Source organism: Gasterosteus aculeatus, chromosome 2, assembly GCF_964276395.1.
Source record: "Gasterosteus aculeatus chromosome 2, fGasAcu3.hap1.1, whole genome shotgun sequence".
Taxonomy (NCBI): domain Eukaryota; kingdom Metazoa; phylum Chordata; class Actinopteri; order Perciformes; family Gasterosteidae; genus Gasterosteus; species Gasterosteus aculeatus.
In genome coordinates this window covers 22,777,874-22,796,242 of record NC_135689.1, presented here as the reverse complement: position 1 = coordinate 22,796,242, position 18,369 = coordinate 22,777,874, and the positions used below count along the sequence as shown (strand labels likewise).

The window sequence follows — 18,369 nt, the reverse complement described above, 5'->3', positions numbered from 1 at the left end:
AAGGTTTTGGAGTTTTGATAATGAAAAAGGAGTCACTTTCTAATGCCTTCTCGATTTCTTCCAGAGAGAGAAATGAAAAAGCTTACGGCACCTGGGATTCCCAGGCGGTCTTCCATCCAAGTACTAACCAGGCCCTACTCTGCTTAGCTTCTGAGATCAGACGAGATCAGGCGGAGCCAGAGAGGTATGGCCGTAAGCAACTGTATGTCCTCTTCCTAATCTTTTAAAATGTGTCAAAGGTTTTGGAGTTTTGATAATGAAAAAGGAGTCACTTTCTAATGCCTTCTCGATTTCTTCCAGAGAGAGAAATGAAAAAGCTTACGGCACCTGGGATTCCCAGGCGGTCTTCCATCCAAGTACTAACCAGGCCCTACTCTGCTTAGCTTCTGAGATCTGACGAGATCAGGCGGAGCCAGAGAGGTATGGCCGTAAGCAACTGTATGTCCTCTTCCTAATATTTTAAAATGTGTCAAAGGTTTTGGAGTTTTGATAATGAAAAAGGATTCACTTTCTAATGCCTTCTCAATTTCTTCCAGAGAGAGAAATGAAAAAGCTTACGGCACCTGGGATTCCCAGGCGGTCTTCCATCCAAGTACTAACCAGGCCCTACTCTGCTTAGCTTCTGAGATCAGACGAGATCAGGCGGAGCCAGAGAGGTATGGCCGTAAGCAACTGCATGTCCTCTACCTAATCTTTTAAAATGTGTCAAAGGTTTTGTAGTTTTGACAATTAAATGGAGTCACTTTCTAAGGCCTTCTCTGTGTCTTTTACAAATAGAATTGAAAAAGCTTACGGCACCTGGGATTCCCAGGCGGTCTTCCATCCAAGTACTAACCAGGCCCTACTCTGCTTAGCTTCTGAGATCAGACGAGATCAGGCGGAGCCAGAGAGGTATGGCCGTAAGCAACTGTATGTCCTCTTCCTAATCTTTTAAAATGTGTCAAAGGTTTTGGAGTTTTGATAATGAAAAAGGAGTCACTTTCTAATGCCTTCTCGATTTCTTCCAGAGAGAGAAATGAAAAAGCTTACGGCACCTGGGATTCTCAGGCGGTCTTCCATCCAAGTACTAACCAGGCCCTACTCTGCTTAGCTTCTGAGATCAGACGAGATCAGGCGGAGCCAGAGAGGTATGGCCGTAAGCAACTGTATGTCCTCTTCCTAATCTTTTAAAATGTGTCAAAGGTTTTGGAGTTTTGATAATGAAAAAGGAGTCACTTTCTAATGCCTTCTCGATTTCTTCCAGAGAGAGAAATGAAAAAGCTTACGGCACCTGGGATTCCCAGGCGGTCTTCCATCCAAGTACTAACCAGGCCCTACTCTGCTTAGCTTCTGAGATCAGACGAGATCAGGCGGAGTCAGAGAGGTATGGCCGTAAGCAACTGTATGTCCTCTACCTAATCTTTTAAAATGTGTCAAAGGTTTTGTAGTTTTGACAATTAAATGGAGTCACTTTCTAAGGCCTTCTCTGTGTCTTTTACAGATAGAATTGAAAAAGCTTACGGCACCTGGGATTCCCAGGCGGTCTTCCATCCAAGTACTAACCAGGCCCTACTCTGCTTAGCTTCTGAGATCAGACGAGATCAGGCGGAGCCAGAGAGGTATGGCCGTAAGCAACTGCATGTCCTCTACCTAATCTTTTAAAATGTGTCAAAGGTTTTGTAGTTTTGACAATGAAATGGAGTCACTTTCTAAGGCCTTCTCTGTGTCTTTTACAAATAGAATTGAAAAAGCTTACGGCACCTGGGATTCCCAGGCGGTCTTCCATCCAAGTACTAACCAGGCCCTACTCTGCTTAGCTTCTGAGATCAGACGAGATCAGGCGGAGCCAGAGAGGTATGGCCGTAAGCAACTGTATGTCCTCTTCCTAATCTTTTAAAATGTGTCAAAGGTTTTGGAGTTTTGATAATGAAAAAGGAGTCACTTTCTAATGCCTTCTCGATTTCTTCCAGAGAGAGAAATGAAAAAGCTTACGGCACCTGGGATTCCCAGGCGGTCTTCCATCCAAGTACTAACCAGGCCCTACTCTGCTTAGCTTCTGAGATCAGACGAGATCAGGCGGAGCCAGAGAGGTATGGCCGTAAGCAACTGTATGTCCTCTTCCTAATCTTTTAAAATGTGTCAAAGGTTTTGGAGTTTTGATAATGAAAAAGGAGTCACTTTCTAATGCCTTCTCGATTTCTTCCAGAGAGAGAAATGAAAAAGCTTACGGCACCTGGGATTCCCAGGCGGTCTTCCATCCAAGTACTAACCAGGCCCTACTCTGCTTAGCTTCTGAGATCAGACGAGATCAGGCGGAGCCAGAGAGGTATGGCCGTAAGCAACTGTATGTCCTCTACCTAATCTTTTAAAATGTGTCAAAGGTTTTGTAGTTTTGACAATGAAATGGAGTCACTTTCTAAGGCCTTCTCTGTGTCTTTTACAGATCGAAATGAAAAAGCTTACGGCACCTGGGATTCCCAGGCGGTCTTCCATCCAAGTACTAACCAGGCCCTACTCTGCTTAGCTTCTGAGATCTGACGAGATCAGGCGGAGCCAGAGAGGTATGGCCGTAAGCAACTGTATGTCCTCTTCCTAATCTTTTAAAATGTGTCAAAGGTTTTGTAGTTTTGACAATGAAATGGAGTCACTTTCTAAGGCCTTCTCTGTGTCTTTTACAGATCGAAATGAAAAAGCTTACAGCACCTGGGATTCCCAGGCGGTCTTCCATCCAAGTACTAACCAGGCCCTACTCTGCTTAGCTTCTGAGATCAGACGAGATCAGGCGGAGCCAGAGAGGTATGGCCGTAAGCAACTGTATGTCCTCTTCCTAATATTTTAAAATGTGTCAAAGGTTTTGGAGTTTTGATAATGAAAAAGGATTCACTTTCTAATGCCTTCTCAATTTCTTCCAGAGAGAGAAATGAAAAAGCTTACGGCACCTGGGATTCCCAGGCGGTCTTCCATCCAAGTACTAACCAGGCCCTACTCTGCTTAGCTTCTGAGATCAGACGAGATCAGGCGGAGCCAGAGAGGTATGGCCGTAAGCAACTGCATGTCCTCTACCTAATCTTTTAAAATGTGTCAAAGGTTTTGTAGTTTTGACAATTAAATGGAGTCACTTTCTAAGGCCTTCTCTGTGTCTTTTACAAATAGAATTGAAAAAGCTTACGGCACCTGGGATTCCCAGGCGGTCTTCCATCCAAGTACTAACCAGGCCCTACTCTGCTTAGCTTCTGAGATCAGACGAGATCAGGCGGAGCCAGAGAGGTATGGCCGTAAGCAACTGTATGTCCTCTTCCTAATCTTTTAAAATGTGTCAAAGGTTTTGGAGTTTTGATAATGAAAAAGGAGTCACTTTCTAATGCCTTCTCGATTTCTTCCAGAGAGAGAAATGAAAAAGCTTACGGCACCTGGGATTCTCAGGCGGTCTTCCATCCAAGTACTAACCAGGCCCTACTCTGCTTAGCTTCTGAGATCAGACGAGATCAGGCGGAGCCAGAGAGGTATGGCCGTAAGCAACTGTATGTCCTCTTCCTAATCTTTTAAAATGTGTCAAAGGTTTTGGAGTTTTGATAATGAAAAAGGAGTCACTTTCTAATGCCTTCTCGATTTCTTCCAGAGAGAGAAATGAAAAAGCTTACGGCACCTGGGATTCCCAGGCGGTCTTCCATCCAAGTACTAACCAGGCCCTACTCTGCTTAGCTTCTGAGATCAGACGAGATCAGGCGGAGCCAGAGAGGTATGGCCGTAAGCAACTGTATGTCCTCTTCCTAATCTTTTAAAATGTGTCAAAGGTTTTGGAGTTTTGATAATGAAAAAGGATTCACTTTCTAATGCCTTCTCAATTTCTTCCAGAGAGAGAAATGAAAAAGCTTACGGCACCTGGGATTCCCAGGCGGTCTTCCATCCAAGTACTAACCAGGCCCTACTCTGCTTAGCTTCTGAGATCAGACGAGATCAGGCGGAGCCAGAGAGGTATGGCCGTAAGCAACTGTATGTCCTCTACCTAATCTTTTAAAATGTGTCAAAGGTTTTGTAGTTTTGACAATTAAATGGAGTCACTTTCTAAGGCCTTCTCTGTGTCTTTTACAGATAGAATTGAAAAAGCTTACGGCACCTGGGATTCCCAGGCGGTCTTCCATCCAAGTACTAACCAGGCCCTACTCTGCTTAGCTTCTGAGATCAGACGAGATCAGGCGGAGCCAGAGAGGTATGGCCGTAAGCAACTGCATGTCCTCTACCTAATCTTTTAAAATGTGTCAAAGGTTTTGTAGTTTTGACAATGAAATGGAGTCACTTTCTAAGGCCTTCTCTGTGTCTTTTACAAATAGAATTGAAAAAGCTTACGGCACCTGGGATTCCCAGGCGGTCTTCCATCCAAGTACTAACCAGGCCCTACTCTGCTTAGCTTCTGAGATCAGACGAGATCAGGCGGAGCCAGAGAGGTATGGCCGTAAGCAACTGTATGTCCTCTTCCTAATCTTTTAAAATGTGTCAAAGGTTTTGGAGTTTTGATAATGAAAAAGGAGTCACTTTCTAATGCCTTCTCGATTTCTTCCAGAGAGAGAAATGAAAAAGCTTACGGCACCTGGGATTCCCAGGCGGTCTTCCATCCAAGTACTAACCAGGCCCTACTCTGCTTAGCTTCTGAGATCAGACGAGATCAGGCGGAGCCAGAGAGGTATGGCCGTAAGCAACTGTATGTCCTCTTCCTAATCTTTTAAAATGTGTCAAAGGTTTTGGAGTTTTGATAATGAAAAAGGAGTCACTTTCTAATGCCTTCTCGATTTCTTCCAGAGAGAGAAATGAAAAAGCTTACGGCACCTGGGATTCCCAGGCGGTCTTCCATCCAAGTACTAACCAGGCCCTACTCTGCTTAGCTTCTGAGATCAGACGAGATCAGGCGGAGCCAGAGAGGTATGGCCGTAAGCAACTGTATGTCCTCTACCTAATCTTTTAAAATGTGTCAAAGGTTTTGTAGTTTTGACAATGAAATGGAGTCACTTTCTAAGGCCTTCTCTGTGTCTTTTACAGATCGAAATGAAAAAGCTTACGGCACCTGGGATTCCCAGGCGGTCTTCCATCCAAGTACTAACCAGGCCCTACTCTGCTTAGCTTCTGAGATCTGACGAGATCAGGCGGAGCCAGAGAGGTATGGCCGTAAGCAACTGTATGTCCTCTTCCTAATCTTTTAAAATGTGTCAAAGGTTTTGTAGTTTTGACAATGAAATGGAGTCACTTTCTAAGGCCTTCTCTGTGTCTTTTACAGATCGAAATGAAAAAGCTTACAGCACCTGGGATTCCCAGGCGGTCTTCCATCCAAGTACTAACCAGGCCCTACTCTGCTTAGCTTCTGAGATCAGACGAGATCAGGCGGAGCCAGAGAGGTATGGCCGTAAGCAACTGTATGTCCTCTTCCTAATCTTTTAAAATGTGTCAAAGGTTTTGGAGTTTTGATAATGAAAAAGGAGTCACTTTCTAATGCCTTCTCGATTTCTTCCAGAGAGAGAAATGAAAAAGCTTACGGCACCTGGGATTCCCAGTCGGTTTTCCATCCAAGTACTAACCAGGCCCTACTCTGCTTAGCTTCTGAGATCAGACGAGATCAGGCGGAGCCAGAGAGGTATGGCCGTAAGCAACTGTATGTCCTCTTCCTAATCTTTTAAAATGTGTCAAAGGTTTTGGAGTTTTGATAATGAAAAAGGAGTCACTTTCTAATGCCTTCTCGATTTCTTCCAGAGAGAGAAATGAAAAAGCTTACGGCACCTGGGATTCCCAGGCGGTCTTCCATCCAAGTACTAACCAGGCCCTACTCTGCTTAGCTTCTGAGATCAGACGAGATCAGGCGGAGCCAGAGAGGTATGGCCGTAAGCAACTGTATGTCCTCTTCCTAATCTTTTAAAATGTGTCAAAGGTTTTGGAGTTTTGATAATGAAAAAGGAGTCACTTTCTAATGCCTTCTCGATTTCTTCCAGAGAGAGAAATGAAAAAGCTTACGGCACCTGGGATTCCCAGGCGGTCTTCCATCCAAGTACTAACCAGGCCCTACTCTGCTTAGCTTCTGAGATCAGACGAGATCAGGCGGAGCCAGAGAGGTATGGCCGTAAGCAACTGTATGTCCTCTTCCTAATATTTTAAAATGTGTCAAAGGTTTTGGAGTTTTGATAATGAAAAAGGATTCACTTTCTAATGCCTTCTCAATTTCTTCCAGAGAGAGAAATGAAAAAGCTTACGGCACCTGGGATTCCCAGGCGGTCTTCCATCCAAGTACTAACCAGGCCCTACTCTGCTTAGCTTCTGAGATCAGACGAGATCAGGCGGAGCCAGAGAGGTATGGCCGTAAGCAACTGCATGTCCTCTACCTAATCTTTTAAAATGTGTCAAAGGTTTTGTAGTTTTGACAATTAAATGGAGTCACTTTCTAAGGCCTTCTCTGTGTCTTTTACAAATAGAATTGAAAAAGCTTACGGCACCTGGGATTCCCAGGCGGTCTTCCATCCAAGTACTAACCAGGCCCTACTCTGCTTAGCTTCTGAGATCAGACGAGATCAGGCGGAGCCAGAGAGGTATGGCCGTAAGCAACTGTATGTCCTCTTCCTAATCTTTTAAAATGTGTCAAAGGTTTTGGAGTTTTGATAATGAAAAAGGAGTCACTTTCTAATGCCTTCTCGATTTCTTCCAGAGAGAGAAATGAAAAAGCTTACGGCACCTGGGATTCCCAGGCGGTCTTCCATCCAAGTACTAACCAGGCCCTACTCTGCTTAGCTTCTGAGATCAGACGAGATCAGGCGGAGCCAGAGAGGTATGGCCGTAAGCAACTGCATGTCCTCTACCTAATCTTTTAAAATGTGTCAAAGGTTTTGTAGTTTTGACAATTAAATGGAGTCACTTTCTAAGGCCTTCTCTGTGTCTTTTACAAATAGAATTGAAAAAGCTTACGGCACCTGGGATTCCCAGGCGGTCTTCCATCCAAGTACTAACCAGGCCCTACTCTGCTTAGCTTCTGAGATCAGACAAGATCAGGCGGAGCCAGAGAGGTATGGCCGTAAGCAACTGTATGTCCTCTTCCTAATCTTTTAAAATGTGTCAAAGGTTTTGGAGTTTTGATAATGAAAAAGGAGTCACTTTCTAATGCCTTCTCGATTTCTTCCAGAGAGAGAAATGAAAAAGCTTACGGCACCTGGGATTCCCAGGCGGTTTTCCATCCAAGTACTAACCAGGCCCTACTCTGCTTAGCTTCTGAGATCAGACGAGATCAGGCGGAGCCAGAGAGGTATGGCCGTAAGCAACTGTATGTCCTCTTCCTAATCTTTTAAAATGTGTCAAAGGTTTTGGAGTTTTGATAATGAAAAAGGAGTCACTTTCTAATGCCTTCTCGATTTCTTCCAGAGAGAGAAATGAAAAAGCTTACGGCACCTGGGATTCCCAGGCGGTCTTCCATCCAAGTACTAACCAGGCCCTACTCTGCTTAGCTTCTGAGATCAGACGAGATCAGGCGGAGCCAGAGAGGTATGGCCGTAAGCAACTGTATGTCCTCTTCCTAATCTTTTAAAATGTGTCAAAGGTTTTGGAGTTTTGATAATGAAAAAGGAGTCACTTTCTAATGCCTTCTCGATTTCTTCCAGAGAGAGAAATGAAAAAGCTTACGGCACCTGGGATTCCCAGGCGGTCTTCCATCCAAGTACTAACCAGGCCCTACTCTGCTTAACTTCTGAGATCAGACGAGATCAGGCGGAGCCAGAGAGGTATGGCCGTAAGCAACTGTATGTCCTCTTCCTAATATTTTAAAATGTGTCAAAGGTTTTGGAGTTTTGATAATGAAAAAGGATTCACTTTCTAAGGCCTTCTCTGTGTCTTTTACAAATAGAATTGAAAAAGCTTACGGCACCTGGGATTCCCAGGCGGTCTTCCATCCAAGTACTAACCAGGCCCTACTCTGCTTAGCTTCTGAGATCAGACGAGATCAGGCGGAGCCAGAGAGGTATGGCCGTAAGCAACTGTATGTCCTCTTCCTAATCTTTTAAAATGTGTCAAAGGTTTTGGAGTTTTGATAATGAAAAAGGAGTCACTTTCTAATGCCTTCTCGATTTCTTCCAGAGAGAGAAATGAAAAAGCTTACGGCACCTGGGATTCCCAGGCGGTCTTCCATCCAAGTACTAACCAGGCCCTACTCTGCTTAGCTTCTGAGATCAGACGAGATCAGGCGGAGCCAGAGAGGTATGGCCGTAAGCAACTGTATGTCCTCTACCTAATCTTTTAAAATGTGTCAAAGGTTTTGTAGTTTTGACAATGAAATGGAGTCACTTTCTAAGGCCTTCTCTGTGTCTTTTACAGATCGAAATGAAAAAGCTTACGGCACCTGGGATTCCCAGGCGGTCTTCCATCCAAGTACTAACCAGGCCCTACTCTGCTTAGCTTCTGAGATCTGACGAGATCAGGCGGAGCCAGAGAGGTATGGCCGTAAGCAACTGTATGTCCTCTTCCTAATCTTTTAAAATGTGTCAAAGGTTTTGTAGTTTTGACAATGAAATGGAGTCACTTTCTAAGGCCTTCTCTGTGTCTTTTACAGATCGAAATGAAAAAGCTTACAGCACCTGGGATTCCCAGGCGGTCTTCCATCCAAGTACTAACCAGGCCCTACTCTGCTTAGCTTCTGAGATCAGACGAGATCAGGCGGAGCCAGAGAGGTATGGCCGTAAGCAACTGCATGTCCTCTACCTAATCTTTTAAAATGTGTCAAAGGTTTTGTAGTTTTGACAATTAAATGGAGTCACTTTCTAAGGCCTTCTCTGTGTCTTTTACAAATAGAATTGAAAAAGCTTACGGCACCTGGGATTCCCAGGCGGTCTTCCATCCAAGTACTAACCAGGCCCTACTCTGCTTAGCTTCTGAGATCAGACGAGATCAGGCGGAGCCAGAGAGGTATGGCCGTAAGCAACTGTATGTCCTCTTCCTAATCTTTTAAAATGTGTCAAAGGTTTTGGAGTTTTGATAATGAAAAAGGAGTCACTTTCTAATGCCTTCTCGATTTCTTCCAGAGAGAGAAATGAAAAAGCTTACGGCACCTGGGATTCCCAGGCGGTCTTCCATCCAAGTACTAACCAGGCCCTACTCTGCTTAGCTTCTGAGATCAGACGAGATCAGGCGGAGCCAGAGAGGTATGGCCGTAAGCAACTGTATGTCCTCTTCCTAATCTTTTAAAATGTGTCAAAGGTTTTGGAGTTTTGATAATGAAAAAGGAGTCACTTTCTAATGCCTTCTCGATTTCTTCCAGAGAGAGAAATGAAAAAGCTTACGGCACCTGGGATTCCCAGGCGGTCTTCCATCCAAGTACTAACCAGGCCCTACTCTGCTTAGCTTCTGAGATCAGACGAGATCAGGCGGAGCCAGAGAGGTATGGCCGTAAGCAACTGTATGTCCTCTTCCTAATCTTTTAAAATGTGTCAAAGGTTTTGGAGTTTTGATAATGAAAAAGGAGTCACTTTCTAATGCCTTCTCGATTTCTTCCAGAGAGAGAAATGAAAAAGCTTACGGCACCTGGGATTCCCAGGCGGTCTTCCATCCAAGTACTAACCAGGCCCTACTCTGCTTAGCTTCTGAGATCAGACGAGATCAGGCGGAGCCAGAGAGGTATGGCCGTAAGCAACTGTATGTCCTCTTCCTAATATTTTAAAATGTGTCAAAGGTTTTGGAGTTTTGATAATGAAAAAGGATTCACTTTCTAATGCCTTCTCAATTTCTTCCAGAGAGAGAAATGAAAAAGCTTACGGCACCTGGGATTCCCAGGCGGTCTTCCATCCAAGTACTAACCAGGCCCTACTCTGCTTAGCTTCTGAGATCAGACGAGATCAGGCGGAGCCAGAGAGGTATGGCCGTAAGCAACTGCATGTCCTCTACCTAATCTTTTAAAATGTGTCAAAGGTTTTGTAGTTTTGACAATTAAATGGAGTCACTTTCTAAGGCCTTCTCTGTGTCTTTTACAAATAGAATTGAAAAAGCTTACGGCACCTGGGATTCCCAGGCGGTCTTCCATCCAAGTACTAACCAGGCCCTACTCTGCTTAGCTTCTGAGATCAGACGAGATCAGGCGGAGCCAGAGAGGTATGGCCGTAAGCAACTGTATGTCCTCTTCCTAATCTTTTAAAATGTGTCAAAGGTTTTGGAGTTTTGATAATGAAAAAGGAGTCACTTTCTAATGCCTTCTCGATTTCTTCCAGAGAGAGAAATGAAAAAGCTTACGGCACCTGGGATTCCCAGGCGGTCTTCCATCCAAGTACTAACCAGGCCCTACTCTGCTTAGCTTCTGAGATCAGACGAGATCAGGCGGAGCCAGAGAGGTATGGCCGTAAGCAACTGTATGTCCTCTTCCTAATCTTTTAAAATGTGTCAAAGGTTTTGGAGTTTTGATAATGAAAAAGGAGTCACTTTCTAATGCCTTCTCGATTTCTTCCAGAGAGAGAAATGAAAAAGCTTACGGCACCTGGGATTCCCAGGCGGTCTTCCATCCAAGTACTAACCAGGCCCTACTCTGCTTAGCTTCTGAGATCAGACGAGATCAGGCGGAGCCAGAGAGGTATGGCCGTAAGCAACTGTATGTCCTCTTCCTAATATTTTAAAATGTGTCAAAGGTTTTGGAGTTTTGATAATGAAAAAGGATTCACTTTCTAATGCCTTCTCAATTTCTTCCAGAGAGAGAAATGAAAAAGCTTACGGCACCTGGGATTCCCAGGCGGTCTTCCATCCAAGTACTAACCAGGCCCTACTCTGCTTAGCTTCTGAGATCAGACGAGATCAGGCGGAGCCAGAGAGGTATGGCCGTAAGCAACTGCATGTCCTCTACCTAATCTTTTAAAATGTGTCAAAGGTTTTGTAGTTTTGACAATTAAATGGAGTCACTTTCTAAGGCCTTCTCTGTGTCTTTTACAAATAGAATTGAAAAAGCTTACGGCACCTGGGATTCCCAGGCGGTCTTCCATCCAAGTACTAACCAGGCCCTACTCTGCTTAGCTTCTGAGATCAGACGAGATCAGGCGGAGCCAGAGAGGTATGGCCGTAAGCAACTGTATGTCCTCTTCCTAATCTTTTAAAATGTGTCAAAGGTTTTGGAGTTTTGATAATGAAAAAGGAGTCACTTTCTAATGCCTTCTCGATTTCTTCCAGAGAGAGAAATGAAAAAGCTTACGGCACCTGGGATTCTCAGGCGGTCTTCCATCCAAGTACTAACCAGGCCCTACTCTGCTTAGCTTCTGAGATCAGACGAGATCAGGCGGAGCCAGAGAGGTATGGCCGTAAGCAACTGTATGTCCTCTTCCTAATCTTTTAAAATGTGTCAAAGGTTTTGGAGTTTTGATAATGAAAAAGGAGTCACTTTCTAATGCCTTCTCGATTTCTTCCAGAGAGAGAAATGAAAAAGCTTACGGCACCTGGGATTCCCAGGCGGTCTTCCATCCAAGTACTAACCAGGCCCTACTCTGCTTAGCTTCTGAGATCAGACGAGATCAGGCGGAGCCAGAGAGGTATGGCCGTAAGCAACTGTATGTCCTCTTCCTAATCTTTTAAAATGTGTCAAAGGTTTTGGAGTTTTGATAATGAAAAAGGATTCACTTTCTAATGCCTTCTCAATTTCTTCCAGAGAGAGAAATGAAAAAGCTTACGGCACCTGGGATTCCCAGGCGGTCTTCCATCCAAGTACTAACCAGGCCCTACTCTGCTTAGCTTCTGAGATCAGACGAGATCAGGCGGAGCCAGAGAGGTATGGCCGTAAGCAACTGTATGTCCTCTACCTAATCTTTTAAAATGTGTCAAAGGTTTTGTAGTTTTGACAATTAAATGGAGTCACTTTCTAAGGCCTTCTCTGTGTCTTTTACAGATAGAATTGAAAAAGCTTACGGCACCTGGGATTCCCAGGCGGTCTTCCATCCAAGTACTAACCAGGCCCTACTCTGCTTAGCTTCTGAGATCAGACGAGATCAGGCGGAGCCAGAGAGGTATGGCCGTAAGCAACTGCATGTCCTCTACCTAATCTTTTAAAATGTGTCAAAGGTTTTGTAGTTTTGACAATGAAATGGAGTCACTTTCTAAGGCCTTCTCTGTGTCTTTTACAAATAGAATTGAAAAAGCTTACGGCACCTGGGATTCCCAGGCGGTCTTCCATCCAAGTACTAACCAGGCCCTACTCTGCTTAGCTTCTGAGATCAGACGAGATCAGGCGGAGCCAGAGAGGTATGGCCGTAAGCAACTGTATGTCCTCTTCCTAATCTTTTAAAATGTGTCAAAGGTTTTGGAGTTTTGATAATGAAAAAGGATTCACTTTCTAATGCCTTCTCAATTTCTTCCAGAGAGAGAAATGAAAAAGCTTACGGCACCTGGGATTCCCAGGCGGTCTTCCATCCAAGTACTAACCAGGCCCTACTCTGCTTAGCTTCTGAGATCAGACGAGATCAGGCGGAGCCAGAGAGGTATGGCCGTAAGCAACTGTATGTCCTCTACCTAATCTTTTAAAATGTGTCAAAGGTTTTGTAGTTTTGACAATGAAATGGAGTCACTTTCTAAGGCCTTCTCTGTGTCTTTTACAGATAGAATTGAAAAAGCTTACGGCACCTGGGATTCCCAGGCGGTCTTCCATCCAAGTACTAACCAGGCCCTACTCTGCTTAGCTTCTGAGATCAGACGAGATCAGGCGGAGCCAGAGAGGTATGGCCGTAAGCAACTGCATGTCCTCTACCTAATTTTTTAAAATGTGTCAAAGGTTTTGTAGTTTTGACAATGAAATGGAGTCACTTTCTAAGGCCTTCTCTGTGTCTTTTACAAATAGAATTGAAAAAGCTTACGGCACCTGGGATTCCCAGGCGGTCTTCCATCCAAGTACTAACCAGGCCCTACTCTGCTTAGCTTCTGAGATCAGACGAGATCAGGCGGAGCCAGAGAGGTATGGCCGTAAGCAACTGTATGTCCTCTTCCTAATCTTTTAAAATGTGTCAAAGGTTTTGGAGTTTTGATAATGAAAAAGGAGTCACTTTCTAATGCCTTCTCGATTTCTTCCAGAGAGAGAAATGAAAAAGCTTACGGCACCTGGGATTCCCAGGCGGTCTTCCATCCAAGTACTAACCAGGCCCTACTCTGCTTAGCTTCTGAGATCAGACGAGATCAGGCGGAGCCAGAGAGGTATGGCCGTAAGCAACTGTATGTCCTCTTCCTAATCTTTTAAAATGTGTCAAAGGTTTTGGAGTTTTGATAATGAAAAAGGAGTCACTTTCTAATGCCTTCTCGATTTCTTCCAGAGAGAGAAATGAAAAAGCTTACGGCACCTGGGATTCCCAGGCGGTCTTCCATCCAAGTACTAACCAGGCCCTACTCTGCTTAGCTTCTGAGATCAGACGAGATCAGGCGGAGCCAGAGAGGTATGGCCGTAAGCAACTGTATGTCCTCTTCCTAATCTTTTAAAATGTGTCAAAGGTTTTGGAGTTTTGATAATGAAAAAGGATTCACTTTCTAATGCCTTCTCAATTTCTTCCAGAGAGAGAAATGAAAAAGCTTACGGCACCTGGGATTCCCAGGCGGTCTTCCATCCAAGTACTAACCAGGCCCTACTCTGCTTAGCTTCTGAGATCAGACGAGATCAGGCGGAGCCAGAGAGGTATGGCCGTAAGCAACTGTATGTCCTCTACCTAATCTTTTAAAATGTGTCAAAGGTTTTGTAGTTTTGACAATTAAATGGAGTCACTTTCTAAGGCCTTCTCTGTGTCTTTTACAGATAGAATTGAAAAAGCTTACGGCACCTGGGATTCCCAGGCGGTCTTCCATCCAAGTACTAACCAGGCCCTACTCTGCTTAGCTTCTGAGATCAGACGAGATCAGGCGGAGCCAGAGAGGTATGGCCGTAAGCAACTGTATGTCCTCTTCCTAATCTTTTAAAACTTGTCAAAGGTTTTGTAGTTTTGACAATGAAATGGAGTCACTTTCTAAGGCCTTCTCTGTGTCTTTTACAGATAGAAATGAAAAAGCTTACGGAACCTGGGATTCCCAGGCGGTCTTCCATCCAAGTAATAACCAGGCCCTACTCTGCTTAGCTTCTGAGATCAGACGAGATCAGGCGGAGCCAGAGAGGTATGGCCGTAAGCAACTGTATGTCCTCTTCCTAATCTTTTAAAATGTGTCAAAGGTTTTGGAGTTTTGATAATGAAAAAGGAGTCACTTTCTAATGCCTTCTCGATTTCTTCCAGAGAGAGAAATGAAAAAGCTTACGGCACCTGGGATTCCCAGGCGGTCTTCCATCCAAGTACTAACCAGGCCCTACTCTGCTTAGCTTCTGAGATCAGACGAGATCAGGCGGAGCCAGAGAGGTATGGCCGTAAGCAACTGTATGTCCTCTTCCTAATATTTTAAAATGTGTCAAAGGTTTTGGAGTTTTGATAATGAAAAAGGATTCACTTTCTAATGCCTTCTCAATTTCTTCCAGAGAGAGAAATGAAAAAGCTTACGGCACCTGGGATTCCCAGGCGGTCTTCCATCCAAGTACTAACCAGGCCCTACTCTGCTTAGCTTCTGAGATCAGACGAGATCAGGCGGAGCCAGAGAGGTATGGCCGTAAGCAACTGTATGTCCTCTTCCTAATCTTTTAAAATGTGTCAAAGGTTTTGGAGTTTTGATAATGAAAAAGGAGTCACTTTCTAATGCCTTCTCGATTTCTTCCAGAGAGAGAAATGAAAAAGCTTACGGCACCTGGGATTCCCAGGCGGTCTTCCATCCAAGTACTAACCAGGCCCTACTCTGCTTAGCTTCTGAGATCAGACGAGATCAGGCGGAGCCAGAGAGGTATGGCCGTAAGCAACTGTATGTCCTCTTCCTAATCTTTTAAAATGTGTCAAAGGTTTTGGAGTTTTGATAATGAAAAAGGAGTCACTTTCTAATGCCTTCTCGATTTCTTCCAGAGAGAGAAATGAAAAAGCTTACGGCACCTGGGATTCCCAGGCGGTCTTCCATCCAAGTACTAACCAGGCCCTACTCTGCTTAGCTTCTGAGATCAGACGAGATCAGGCGGAGCCAGAGAGGTATGGCCGTAAGCAACTGTATGTCCTCTTCCTAATCTTTTAAAATGTGTCAAAGGTTTTGGAGTTTTGATAATGAAAAAGGATTCACTTTCTAATGCCTTCTCAATTTCTTCCAGAGAGAGAAATGAAAAAGTTTACGGCACCTGGGATTCCCAGGCGGTCTTCCATCCAAGTACTAACCAGGCCCTACTCTGCTTAGCTTCTGAGATCAGACGAGATCAGGCGGAGCCAGAGAGGTATGGCCGTAAGCAACTGTATGTCCTCTACCTAATCTTTTAAAATGTGTCAAAGGTTTTGTAGTTTTGACAATTAAATGGAGTCACTTTCTAAGGCCTTCTCTGTGTCTTTTACAGATAGAATTGAAAAAGCTTACGGCACCTGGGATTCCCAGGCGGTCTTCCATCCAAGTACTAACCAGGCCCTACTCTGCTTAGCTTCTGAGATCAGACGAGATCAGGCGGAGCCAGAGAGGTATGGCCGTAAGCAACTGTATGTCCTCTTCCTAATCTTTTAAAACGTGTCAAAGGTTTTGTAGTTTTGACAATGAAATGGAGTCACTTTCTAAGGCCTTCTCTGTGTCTTTTACAGATAGAAATGAAAAAGCTTACGGCACCTGGGATTCCCAGGCGGTCTTTCATCCAAGTACTAACCAGGCCCTACTCTGCTTAGCTTCTGAGATCAGACGAGATCAGGCGGAGCAAGAGAGGTATGGCCGTAAGCAACTGTATGTCCTCTTCCTAATCTTTTAAAATGTGTCAAAGGTTTTGGAGTTTTGATAATGAAAAAGGAGTCACTTTCTAATGCCTTCTCGATTTCTTCCAGAGAGAGAAATGAAAAAGCTTACGGCACCTGGGATTCCCAGGCGGTCTTCCATCCAAGTACTAACCAGGCCCTACTCTGCTTAGCTTCTGAGATCAGACGAGATCAGGCGGAGCCAGAGAGGTATGGCCGTAAGCAACTGTATGTCCTCTTCCTAATATTTTAAAATGTGTCAAAGGTTTTGGAGTTTTGATAATGAAAAAGGATTCACTTTCTAATGCCTTCTCAATTTCTTCCAGAGAGAGAAATGAAAAAGCTTACGGCACCTGGGATTCCCAGGCGGTCTTCCATCCAAGTACTAACCAGGCCCTACTCTGCTTAGCTTCTGAGATCAGACGAGATCAGGCGGAGCCAGAGAGGTATGGCCGTAAGCAACTGTATGTCCTCTTCCTAATCTTTTAAAATGTGTCAAAGGTTTTGGAGTTTTGATAATGAAAAAGGATTCACTTTCTAATGCCTTCTCAATTTCTTCCTGAGAGAGAAATGAAAAAGCTTACGGCACCTGGGATTCCCAGGCGGTCTTCCATCCAAGTACTAACCAGGCCCTACTCTGCTTAGCTTCTGAGATCAGACGAGATCAGGCGGAGCCAGAGAGGTATGGCCGTAAGCAACTGTATGTCCTCTTCCTAATATTTTAAAATGTGTCAAAGGTTTTGGAGTTTTGACAATGAAATGGAGTCACTTTCTAAGGCCTTCTCTGTGTCTTTTACAGATAGAAATGAAAAAGCTTACGGCACCTGGGATTCCCAGGCGGTCTTCCATCCAAGTACTAACCAGGCCCTACTCTGCTTAGCTTCTGAGATCAGACGAGATCAGGCGGAGCCAGAGAGGTATGGCCGTAAGCAACTGTATGTCCTCTTCCTAATCTTTTAAAACGTGTCAAAGGTTTTGTAGTTTTGACAATGAAATGGAGTCACTTTCTAAGGCCTTCTCTGTGTCTTTTACAGATAGAAATGAAAAAGCTTACGGCACCTGGGATTCCCAGGCGGTCTTTCATCCAAGTACTAACCAGGCCCTACTCTGCTTAGCTTCTGAGATCAGACGAGATCAGGCGGAGCAAGAGAGGTATGGCCGTAAGCAACTGTATGTCCTCTTCCTAATCTTTTAAAATGTGTCAAAGGTTTTGGAGTTTTGATAATGAAAAAGGAGTCACTTTCTAATGCCTTCTCGATTTCTTCCAGAGAGAGAAATGAAAAAGCTTACGGCACCTGGGATTCCCAGGCGGTCTTCCATCCAAGTACTAACCAGGCCCTACTCTGCTTAGCTTCTGAGATCAGACGAGATCAGGCGGAGCCAGAGAGGTATGGCCGTAAGCAACTGTATGTCCTCTTCCTAATATTTTAAAATGTGTCAAAGGTTTTGGAGTTTTGATAATGAAAAAGGATTCACTTTCTAATGCCTTCTCAATTTCTTCCAGAGAGAGAAATGAAAAAGCTTACGGCACCTGGGATTCCCAGGCGGTCTTCCATCCAAGTACTAACCAGGCCCTACTCTGCTTAGCTTCTGAGATCAGACGAGATCAGGCGGAGCCAGAGAGGTATGGCCGTAAGCAACTGTATGTCCTCTTCCTAATATTTTAAAATGTGTCAAAGGTTTTGTAGTTTTGACAATGAAATGGAGTCACTTTCTAAGGCCTTCTCTGTGTCTTTTACAGATAGAAATGAAAAAGCTTACGGCACCTGGGATTCCCAGGCGGTCTTCCATCCAAGTACTAACCAGGCCCTACTCTGCTTAGCTTCTGAGATCAGACGAGATCAGGCGGAGCCAGAGAGGTATGGCCGTAAGCAACTGTATGTCCTCTTCCTAATATTTTAAAATGTGTCAAAGGTTTTGGAGTTTTGATAATGAAAAAGGATTCACTTTCTAATGCCTTCTCAATTTCTTCCAGAGAGAGAAATGAAAAAGCTTACGGCACCTGGGATTCCCAGGCGGTCTTCCATCCAAGTACTAACCAGGCCCTACTCTGCTTAGCTTCTGAGATCAGACGAGATCAGGCGGAGCCAGAGAGGTATGGCCGTAAGCAACTGTATGTCCTCTTCCTAATATTTTAAAATGTGTCAAAGGTTTTGGAGTTTTGATAATGAAAAAGGATTCACTTTCTAATGCCTTCTCAATTTCTTCCAGAGAGAGAAATGAAAAAGCTTACGGCACCTGGGATTCCCAGGCGGTCTTCCATCCAAGTACTAACCAGGCCCTACTCTGCTTAGCTTCTGAGATCAGACGAGATCAGGCGGAGCCAGAGAGGTATGGCCGTAAGCAACTGTATGTCCTCTTCCTAATATTTTAAAATGTGTCAAAGGTTTTGTAGTTTTGACAATGAAATGGAGTCACTTTCTAAGGCCTTCTCTGTGTCTTTTACAGATAGAAATGAAAAAGCTTACGGCACCTGGGATTCCCAGGCGGTCTTCCATCCAAGTACTAACCAGGCCCTACTCTGCTTAGCTTCTGAGATCAGACGAGATCAGGCGGAGCCAGAGAGGTATGGCCGTAAGCAACTGTATGTCCTCTTCCTAATATTTTA

General features: G+C 44.4%; 78 non-coding genes across 78 annotated transcripts; all 78 read right to left on the bottom strand.

The window, feature by feature from the left end:
* Window positions 1-79: 79 nt before the first annotated feature.
* Window positions 80-198, bottom strand: LOC144402060 (5S ribosomal RNA). The gene has a single exon (XR_013463995.1). It is a non-coding gene; the product is annotated as a 5S ribosomal RNA (ribosomal RNA).
* Window positions 199-315: 117 nt separating this feature from the next.
* On the bottom strand, window positions 316-434 carry LOC144399248 (5S ribosomal RNA). The gene has a single exon (XR_013461393.1). It is a non-coding gene; the product is annotated as a 5S ribosomal RNA (ribosomal RNA).
* A 117-nt stretch (window positions 435-551) lies between these two features.
* LOC144402059 (5S ribosomal RNA) lies at window positions 552-670 on the bottom strand. Its single transcript, XR_013463994.1, has one exon. It is a non-coding gene; the product is annotated as a 5S ribosomal RNA (ribosomal RNA).
* Window positions 671-786: 116 nt separating this feature from the next.
* Window positions 787-905, bottom strand: LOC144402058 (5S ribosomal RNA). Its single transcript, XR_013463993.1, has one exon. It is a non-coding gene; the product is annotated as a 5S ribosomal RNA (ribosomal RNA).
* Window positions 906-1,022: 117 nt separating this feature from the next.
* On the bottom strand, window positions 1,023-1,141 carry LOC144396948 (5S ribosomal RNA). Its single transcript, XR_013459094.1, has one exon. It is a non-coding gene; the product is annotated as a 5S ribosomal RNA (ribosomal RNA).
* Window positions 1,142-1,258: 117 nt separating this feature from the next.
* LOC144400910 (5S ribosomal RNA) lies at window positions 1,259-1,377 on the bottom strand. The gene has a single exon (XR_013462845.1). It is a non-coding gene; the product is annotated as a 5S ribosomal RNA (ribosomal RNA).
* Window positions 1,378-1,493: 116 nt separating this feature from the next.
* On the bottom strand, window positions 1,494-1,612 carry LOC144402057 (5S ribosomal RNA). The gene has a single exon (XR_013463992.1). It is a non-coding gene; the product is annotated as a 5S ribosomal RNA (ribosomal RNA).
* Window positions 1,613-1,728: 116 nt separating this feature from the next.
* LOC144402056 (5S ribosomal RNA) lies at window positions 1,729-1,847 on the bottom strand. Its single transcript, XR_013463991.1, has one exon. It is a non-coding gene; the product is annotated as a 5S ribosomal RNA (ribosomal RNA).
* Window positions 1,848-1,964: 117 nt separating this feature from the next.
* On the bottom strand, window positions 1,965-2,083 carry LOC144402055 (5S ribosomal RNA). Its single transcript, XR_013463990.1, has one exon. It is a non-coding gene; the product is annotated as a 5S ribosomal RNA (ribosomal RNA).
* A 117-nt stretch (window positions 2,084-2,200) lies between these two features.
* Window positions 2,201-2,319, bottom strand: LOC144402054 (5S ribosomal RNA). Its single transcript, XR_013463989.1, has one exon. It is a non-coding gene; the product is annotated as a 5S ribosomal RNA (ribosomal RNA).
* A 116-nt stretch (window positions 2,320-2,435) lies between these two features.
* On the bottom strand, window positions 2,436-2,554 carry LOC144399237 (5S ribosomal RNA). Its single transcript, XR_013461382.1, has one exon. It is a non-coding gene; the product is annotated as a 5S ribosomal RNA (ribosomal RNA).
* Window positions 2,555-2,670: 116 nt separating this feature from the next.
* Window positions 2,671-2,789, bottom strand: LOC144396558 (5S ribosomal RNA). The gene has a single exon (XR_013458704.1). It is a non-coding gene; the product is annotated as a 5S ribosomal RNA (ribosomal RNA).
* Window positions 2,790-2,906: 117 nt separating this feature from the next.
* On the bottom strand, window positions 2,907-3,025 carry LOC144402053 (5S ribosomal RNA). The gene has a single exon (XR_013463988.1). It is a non-coding gene; the product is annotated as a 5S ribosomal RNA (ribosomal RNA).
* Window positions 3,026-3,141: 116 nt separating this feature from the next.
* Window positions 3,142-3,260, bottom strand: LOC144402052 (5S ribosomal RNA). Its single transcript, XR_013463987.1, has one exon. It is a non-coding gene; the product is annotated as a 5S ribosomal RNA (ribosomal RNA).
* A 117-nt stretch (window positions 3,261-3,377) lies between these two features.
* Window positions 3,378-3,496, bottom strand: LOC144396947 (5S ribosomal RNA). Its single transcript, XR_013459093.1, has one exon. It is a non-coding gene; the product is annotated as a 5S ribosomal RNA (ribosomal RNA).
* Window positions 3,497-3,613: 117 nt separating this feature from the next.
* Window positions 3,614-3,732, bottom strand: LOC144402051 (5S ribosomal RNA). Its single transcript, XR_013463986.1, has one exon. It is a non-coding gene; the product is annotated as a 5S ribosomal RNA (ribosomal RNA).
* A 117-nt stretch (window positions 3,733-3,849) lies between these two features.
* LOC144402049 (5S ribosomal RNA) lies at window positions 3,850-3,968 on the bottom strand. Its single transcript, XR_013463984.1, has one exon. It is a non-coding gene; the product is annotated as a 5S ribosomal RNA (ribosomal RNA).
* A 116-nt stretch (window positions 3,969-4,084) lies between these two features.
* On the bottom strand, window positions 4,085-4,203 carry LOC144402048 (5S ribosomal RNA). Its single transcript, XR_013463983.1, has one exon. It is a non-coding gene; the product is annotated as a 5S ribosomal RNA (ribosomal RNA).
* A 116-nt stretch (window positions 4,204-4,319) lies between these two features.
* Window positions 4,320-4,438, bottom strand: LOC144402047 (5S ribosomal RNA). Its single transcript, XR_013463982.1, has one exon. It is a non-coding gene; the product is annotated as a 5S ribosomal RNA (ribosomal RNA).
* Window positions 4,439-4,555: 117 nt separating this feature from the next.
* Window positions 4,556-4,674, bottom strand: LOC144402046 (5S ribosomal RNA). The gene has a single exon (XR_013463981.1). It is a non-coding gene; the product is annotated as a 5S ribosomal RNA (ribosomal RNA).
* A 117-nt stretch (window positions 4,675-4,791) lies between these two features.
* LOC144402045 (5S ribosomal RNA) lies at window positions 4,792-4,910 on the bottom strand. Its single transcript, XR_013463980.1, has one exon. It is a non-coding gene; the product is annotated as a 5S ribosomal RNA (ribosomal RNA).
* A 116-nt stretch (window positions 4,911-5,026) lies between these two features.
* Window positions 5,027-5,145, bottom strand: LOC144399226 (5S ribosomal RNA). Its single transcript, XR_013461371.1, has one exon. It is a non-coding gene; the product is annotated as a 5S ribosomal RNA (ribosomal RNA).
* Window positions 5,146-5,261: 116 nt separating this feature from the next.
* On the bottom strand, window positions 5,262-5,380 carry LOC144396557 (5S ribosomal RNA). The gene has a single exon (XR_013458703.1). It is a non-coding gene; the product is annotated as a 5S ribosomal RNA (ribosomal RNA).
* A 117-nt stretch (window positions 5,381-5,497) lies between these two features.
* On the bottom strand, window positions 5,498-5,616 carry LOC144398665 (5S ribosomal RNA). Its single transcript, XR_013460812.1, has one exon. It is a non-coding gene; the product is annotated as a 5S ribosomal RNA (ribosomal RNA).
* Window positions 5,617-5,733: 117 nt separating this feature from the next.
* On the bottom strand, window positions 5,734-5,852 carry LOC144402044 (5S ribosomal RNA). Its single transcript, XR_013463979.1, has one exon. It is a non-coding gene; the product is annotated as a 5S ribosomal RNA (ribosomal RNA).
* A 117-nt stretch (window positions 5,853-5,969) lies between these two features.
* LOC144402043 (5S ribosomal RNA) lies at window positions 5,970-6,088 on the bottom strand. The gene has a single exon (XR_013463978.1). It is a non-coding gene; the product is annotated as a 5S ribosomal RNA (ribosomal RNA).
* Window positions 6,089-6,205: 117 nt separating this feature from the next.
* Window positions 6,206-6,324, bottom strand: LOC144402042 (5S ribosomal RNA). The gene has a single exon (XR_013463977.1). It is a non-coding gene; the product is annotated as a 5S ribosomal RNA (ribosomal RNA).
* A 116-nt stretch (window positions 6,325-6,440) lies between these two features.
* LOC144402041 (5S ribosomal RNA) lies at window positions 6,441-6,559 on the bottom strand. Its single transcript, XR_013463976.1, has one exon. It is a non-coding gene; the product is annotated as a 5S ribosomal RNA (ribosomal RNA).
* A 117-nt stretch (window positions 6,560-6,676) lies between these two features.
* LOC144402040 (5S ribosomal RNA) lies at window positions 6,677-6,795 on the bottom strand. Its single transcript, XR_013463975.1, has one exon. It is a non-coding gene; the product is annotated as a 5S ribosomal RNA (ribosomal RNA).
* A 116-nt stretch (window positions 6,796-6,911) lies between these two features.
* LOC144398515 (5S ribosomal RNA) lies at window positions 6,912-7,030 on the bottom strand. Its single transcript, XR_013460662.1, has one exon. It is a non-coding gene; the product is annotated as a 5S ribosomal RNA (ribosomal RNA).
* A 117-nt stretch (window positions 7,031-7,147) lies between these two features.
* Window positions 7,148-7,266, bottom strand: LOC144397091 (5S ribosomal RNA). The gene has a single exon (XR_013459236.1). It is a non-coding gene; the product is annotated as a 5S ribosomal RNA (ribosomal RNA).
* A 117-nt stretch (window positions 7,267-7,383) lies between these two features.
* On the bottom strand, window positions 7,384-7,502 carry LOC144402038 (5S ribosomal RNA). The gene has a single exon (XR_013463973.1). It is a non-coding gene; the product is annotated as a 5S ribosomal RNA (ribosomal RNA).
* A 117-nt stretch (window positions 7,503-7,619) lies between these two features.
* Window positions 7,620-7,738, bottom strand: LOC144402246 (5S ribosomal RNA). The gene has a single exon (XR_013464181.1). It is a non-coding gene; the product is annotated as a 5S ribosomal RNA (ribosomal RNA).
* Window positions 7,739-7,855: 117 nt separating this feature from the next.
* On the bottom strand, window positions 7,856-7,974 carry LOC144402037 (5S ribosomal RNA). Its single transcript, XR_013463972.1, has one exon. It is a non-coding gene; the product is annotated as a 5S ribosomal RNA (ribosomal RNA).
* Window positions 7,975-8,091: 117 nt separating this feature from the next.
* Window positions 8,092-8,210, bottom strand: LOC144402036 (5S ribosomal RNA). Its single transcript, XR_013463971.1, has one exon. It is a non-coding gene; the product is annotated as a 5S ribosomal RNA (ribosomal RNA).
* A 116-nt stretch (window positions 8,211-8,326) lies between these two features.
* LOC144399215 (5S ribosomal RNA) lies at window positions 8,327-8,445 on the bottom strand. Its single transcript, XR_013461360.1, has one exon. It is a non-coding gene; the product is annotated as a 5S ribosomal RNA (ribosomal RNA).
* Window positions 8,446-8,561: 116 nt separating this feature from the next.
* LOC144396556 (5S ribosomal RNA) lies at window positions 8,562-8,680 on the bottom strand. The gene has a single exon (XR_013458702.1). It is a non-coding gene; the product is annotated as a 5S ribosomal RNA (ribosomal RNA).
* Window positions 8,681-8,796: 116 nt separating this feature from the next.
* On the bottom strand, window positions 8,797-8,915 carry LOC144402035 (5S ribosomal RNA). Its single transcript, XR_013463970.1, has one exon. It is a non-coding gene; the product is annotated as a 5S ribosomal RNA (ribosomal RNA).
* Window positions 8,916-9,032: 117 nt separating this feature from the next.
* Window positions 9,033-9,151, bottom strand: LOC144402034 (5S ribosomal RNA). Its single transcript, XR_013463969.1, has one exon. It is a non-coding gene; the product is annotated as a 5S ribosomal RNA (ribosomal RNA).
* Window positions 9,152-9,268: 117 nt separating this feature from the next.
* On the bottom strand, window positions 9,269-9,387 carry LOC144402033 (5S ribosomal RNA). The gene has a single exon (XR_013463968.1). It is a non-coding gene; the product is annotated as a 5S ribosomal RNA (ribosomal RNA).
* A 117-nt stretch (window positions 9,388-9,504) lies between these two features.
* On the bottom strand, window positions 9,505-9,623 carry LOC144402032 (5S ribosomal RNA). The gene has a single exon (XR_013463967.1). It is a non-coding gene; the product is annotated as a 5S ribosomal RNA (ribosomal RNA).
* A 117-nt stretch (window positions 9,624-9,740) lies between these two features.
* Window positions 9,741-9,859, bottom strand: LOC144402031 (5S ribosomal RNA). The gene has a single exon (XR_013463966.1). It is a non-coding gene; the product is annotated as a 5S ribosomal RNA (ribosomal RNA).
* Window positions 9,860-9,975: 116 nt separating this feature from the next.
* Window positions 9,976-10,094, bottom strand: LOC144402030 (5S ribosomal RNA). The gene has a single exon (XR_013463965.1). It is a non-coding gene; the product is annotated as a 5S ribosomal RNA (ribosomal RNA).
* A 117-nt stretch (window positions 10,095-10,211) lies between these two features.
* On the bottom strand, window positions 10,212-10,330 carry LOC144402029 (5S ribosomal RNA). The gene has a single exon (XR_013463964.1). It is a non-coding gene; the product is annotated as a 5S ribosomal RNA (ribosomal RNA).
* Window positions 10,331-10,447: 117 nt separating this feature from the next.
* LOC144402027 (5S ribosomal RNA) lies at window positions 10,448-10,566 on the bottom strand. Its single transcript, XR_013463962.1, has one exon. It is a non-coding gene; the product is annotated as a 5S ribosomal RNA (ribosomal RNA).
* Window positions 10,567-10,683: 117 nt separating this feature from the next.
* Window positions 10,684-10,802, bottom strand: LOC144402026 (5S ribosomal RNA). Its single transcript, XR_013463961.1, has one exon. It is a non-coding gene; the product is annotated as a 5S ribosomal RNA (ribosomal RNA).
* A 116-nt stretch (window positions 10,803-10,918) lies between these two features.
* Window positions 10,919-11,037, bottom strand: LOC144402025 (5S ribosomal RNA). The gene has a single exon (XR_013463960.1). It is a non-coding gene; the product is annotated as a 5S ribosomal RNA (ribosomal RNA).
* Window positions 11,038-11,154: 117 nt separating this feature from the next.
* LOC144396946 (5S ribosomal RNA) lies at window positions 11,155-11,273 on the bottom strand. Its single transcript, XR_013459092.1, has one exon. It is a non-coding gene; the product is annotated as a 5S ribosomal RNA (ribosomal RNA).
* Window positions 11,274-11,390: 117 nt separating this feature from the next.
* On the bottom strand, window positions 11,391-11,509 carry LOC144402024 (5S ribosomal RNA). The gene has a single exon (XR_013463959.1). It is a non-coding gene; the product is annotated as a 5S ribosomal RNA (ribosomal RNA).
* Window positions 11,510-11,626: 117 nt separating this feature from the next.
* LOC144402023 (5S ribosomal RNA) lies at window positions 11,627-11,745 on the bottom strand. Its single transcript, XR_013463958.1, has one exon. It is a non-coding gene; the product is annotated as a 5S ribosomal RNA (ribosomal RNA).
* Window positions 11,746-11,861: 116 nt separating this feature from the next.
* Window positions 11,862-11,980, bottom strand: LOC144402021 (5S ribosomal RNA). Its single transcript, XR_013463956.1, has one exon. It is a non-coding gene; the product is annotated as a 5S ribosomal RNA (ribosomal RNA).
* Window positions 11,981-12,096: 116 nt separating this feature from the next.
* LOC144402020 (5S ribosomal RNA) lies at window positions 12,097-12,215 on the bottom strand. Its single transcript, XR_013463955.1, has one exon. It is a non-coding gene; the product is annotated as a 5S ribosomal RNA (ribosomal RNA).
* Window positions 12,216-12,332: 117 nt separating this feature from the next.
* Window positions 12,333-12,451, bottom strand: LOC144402019 (5S ribosomal RNA). Its single transcript, XR_013463954.1, has one exon. It is a non-coding gene; the product is annotated as a 5S ribosomal RNA (ribosomal RNA).
* A 116-nt stretch (window positions 12,452-12,567) lies between these two features.
* LOC144402018 (5S ribosomal RNA) lies at window positions 12,568-12,686 on the bottom strand. Its single transcript, XR_013463953.1, has one exon. It is a non-coding gene; the product is annotated as a 5S ribosomal RNA (ribosomal RNA).
* Window positions 12,687-12,802: 116 nt separating this feature from the next.
* LOC144402017 (5S ribosomal RNA) lies at window positions 12,803-12,921 on the bottom strand. Its single transcript, XR_013463952.1, has one exon. It is a non-coding gene; the product is annotated as a 5S ribosomal RNA (ribosomal RNA).
* A 117-nt stretch (window positions 12,922-13,038) lies between these two features.
* LOC144402015 (5S ribosomal RNA) lies at window positions 13,039-13,157 on the bottom strand. The gene has a single exon (XR_013463950.1). It is a non-coding gene; the product is annotated as a 5S ribosomal RNA (ribosomal RNA).
* Window positions 13,158-13,274: 117 nt separating this feature from the next.
* Window positions 13,275-13,393, bottom strand: LOC144402014 (5S ribosomal RNA). The gene has a single exon (XR_013463949.1). It is a non-coding gene; the product is annotated as a 5S ribosomal RNA (ribosomal RNA).
* Window positions 13,394-13,510: 117 nt separating this feature from the next.
* Window positions 13,511-13,629, bottom strand: LOC144402013 (5S ribosomal RNA). Its single transcript, XR_013463948.1, has one exon. It is a non-coding gene; the product is annotated as a 5S ribosomal RNA (ribosomal RNA).
* Window positions 13,630-13,745: 116 nt separating this feature from the next.
* LOC144402012 (5S ribosomal RNA) lies at window positions 13,746-13,864 on the bottom strand. Its single transcript, XR_013463947.1, has one exon. It is a non-coding gene; the product is annotated as a 5S ribosomal RNA (ribosomal RNA).
* Window positions 13,865-13,980: 116 nt separating this feature from the next.
* Window positions 13,981-14,099, bottom strand: LOC144399743 (5S ribosomal RNA). The gene has a single exon (XR_013461889.1). It is a non-coding gene; the product is annotated as a 5S ribosomal RNA (ribosomal RNA).
* A 117-nt stretch (window positions 14,100-14,216) lies between these two features.
* On the bottom strand, window positions 14,217-14,335 carry LOC144402011 (5S ribosomal RNA). Its single transcript, XR_013463946.1, has one exon. It is a non-coding gene; the product is annotated as a 5S ribosomal RNA (ribosomal RNA).
* A 117-nt stretch (window positions 14,336-14,452) lies between these two features.
* On the bottom strand, window positions 14,453-14,571 carry LOC144402010 (5S ribosomal RNA). The gene has a single exon (XR_013463944.1). It is a non-coding gene; the product is annotated as a 5S ribosomal RNA (ribosomal RNA).
* Window positions 14,572-14,688: 117 nt separating this feature from the next.
* Window positions 14,689-14,807, bottom strand: LOC144402009 (5S ribosomal RNA). The gene has a single exon (XR_013463943.1). It is a non-coding gene; the product is annotated as a 5S ribosomal RNA (ribosomal RNA).
* A 117-nt stretch (window positions 14,808-14,924) lies between these two features.
* LOC144402008 (5S ribosomal RNA) lies at window positions 14,925-15,043 on the bottom strand. Its single transcript, XR_013463942.1, has one exon. It is a non-coding gene; the product is annotated as a 5S ribosomal RNA (ribosomal RNA).
* A 117-nt stretch (window positions 15,044-15,160) lies between these two features.
* On the bottom strand, window positions 15,161-15,279 carry LOC144398228 (5S ribosomal RNA). Its single transcript, XR_013460375.1, has one exon. It is a non-coding gene; the product is annotated as a 5S ribosomal RNA (ribosomal RNA).
* Window positions 15,280-15,395: 116 nt separating this feature from the next.
* On the bottom strand, window positions 15,396-15,514 carry LOC144402007 (5S ribosomal RNA). Its single transcript, XR_013463941.1, has one exon. It is a non-coding gene; the product is annotated as a 5S ribosomal RNA (ribosomal RNA).
* Window positions 15,515-15,630: 116 nt separating this feature from the next.
* Window positions 15,631-15,749, bottom strand: LOC144399452 (5S ribosomal RNA). The gene has a single exon (XR_013461598.1). It is a non-coding gene; the product is annotated as a 5S ribosomal RNA (ribosomal RNA).
* Window positions 15,750-15,866: 117 nt separating this feature from the next.
* On the bottom strand, window positions 15,867-15,985 carry LOC144402006 (5S ribosomal RNA). Its single transcript, XR_013463940.1, has one exon. It is a non-coding gene; the product is annotated as a 5S ribosomal RNA (ribosomal RNA).
* Window positions 15,986-16,102: 117 nt separating this feature from the next.
* LOC144402004 (5S ribosomal RNA) lies at window positions 16,103-16,221 on the bottom strand. The gene has a single exon (XR_013463938.1). It is a non-coding gene; the product is annotated as a 5S ribosomal RNA (ribosomal RNA).
* A 117-nt stretch (window positions 16,222-16,338) lies between these two features.
* On the bottom strand, window positions 16,339-16,457 carry LOC144402003 (5S ribosomal RNA). Its single transcript, XR_013463937.1, has one exon. It is a non-coding gene; the product is annotated as a 5S ribosomal RNA (ribosomal RNA).
* A 116-nt stretch (window positions 16,458-16,573) lies between these two features.
* LOC144402002 (5S ribosomal RNA) lies at window positions 16,574-16,692 on the bottom strand. The gene has a single exon (XR_013463936.1). It is a non-coding gene; the product is annotated as a 5S ribosomal RNA (ribosomal RNA).
* A 116-nt stretch (window positions 16,693-16,808) lies between these two features.
* LOC144399451 (5S ribosomal RNA) lies at window positions 16,809-16,927 on the bottom strand. The gene has a single exon (XR_013461597.1). It is a non-coding gene; the product is annotated as a 5S ribosomal RNA (ribosomal RNA).
* Window positions 16,928-17,044: 117 nt separating this feature from the next.
* On the bottom strand, window positions 17,045-17,163 carry LOC144402001 (5S ribosomal RNA). The gene has a single exon (XR_013463935.1). It is a non-coding gene; the product is annotated as a 5S ribosomal RNA (ribosomal RNA).
* A 117-nt stretch (window positions 17,164-17,280) lies between these two features.
* LOC144402000 (5S ribosomal RNA) lies at window positions 17,281-17,399 on the bottom strand. Its single transcript, XR_013463934.1, has one exon. It is a non-coding gene; the product is annotated as a 5S ribosomal RNA (ribosomal RNA).
* A 116-nt stretch (window positions 17,400-17,515) lies between these two features.
* LOC144401999 (5S ribosomal RNA) lies at window positions 17,516-17,634 on the bottom strand. Its single transcript, XR_013463933.1, has one exon. It is a non-coding gene; the product is annotated as a 5S ribosomal RNA (ribosomal RNA).
* A 117-nt stretch (window positions 17,635-17,751) lies between these two features.
* On the bottom strand, window positions 17,752-17,870 carry LOC144401998 (5S ribosomal RNA). Its single transcript, XR_013463932.1, has one exon. It is a non-coding gene; the product is annotated as a 5S ribosomal RNA (ribosomal RNA).
* A 117-nt stretch (window positions 17,871-17,987) lies between these two features.
* LOC144401997 (5S ribosomal RNA) lies at window positions 17,988-18,106 on the bottom strand. Its single transcript, XR_013463931.1, has one exon. It is a non-coding gene; the product is annotated as a 5S ribosomal RNA (ribosomal RNA).
* Window positions 18,107-18,222: 116 nt separating this feature from the next.
* On the bottom strand, window positions 18,223-18,341 carry LOC144401996 (5S ribosomal RNA). Its single transcript, XR_013463930.1, has one exon. It is a non-coding gene; the product is annotated as a 5S ribosomal RNA (ribosomal RNA).
* Between the last annotated feature and the right edge of the window lie 28 nt (window positions 18,342-18,369).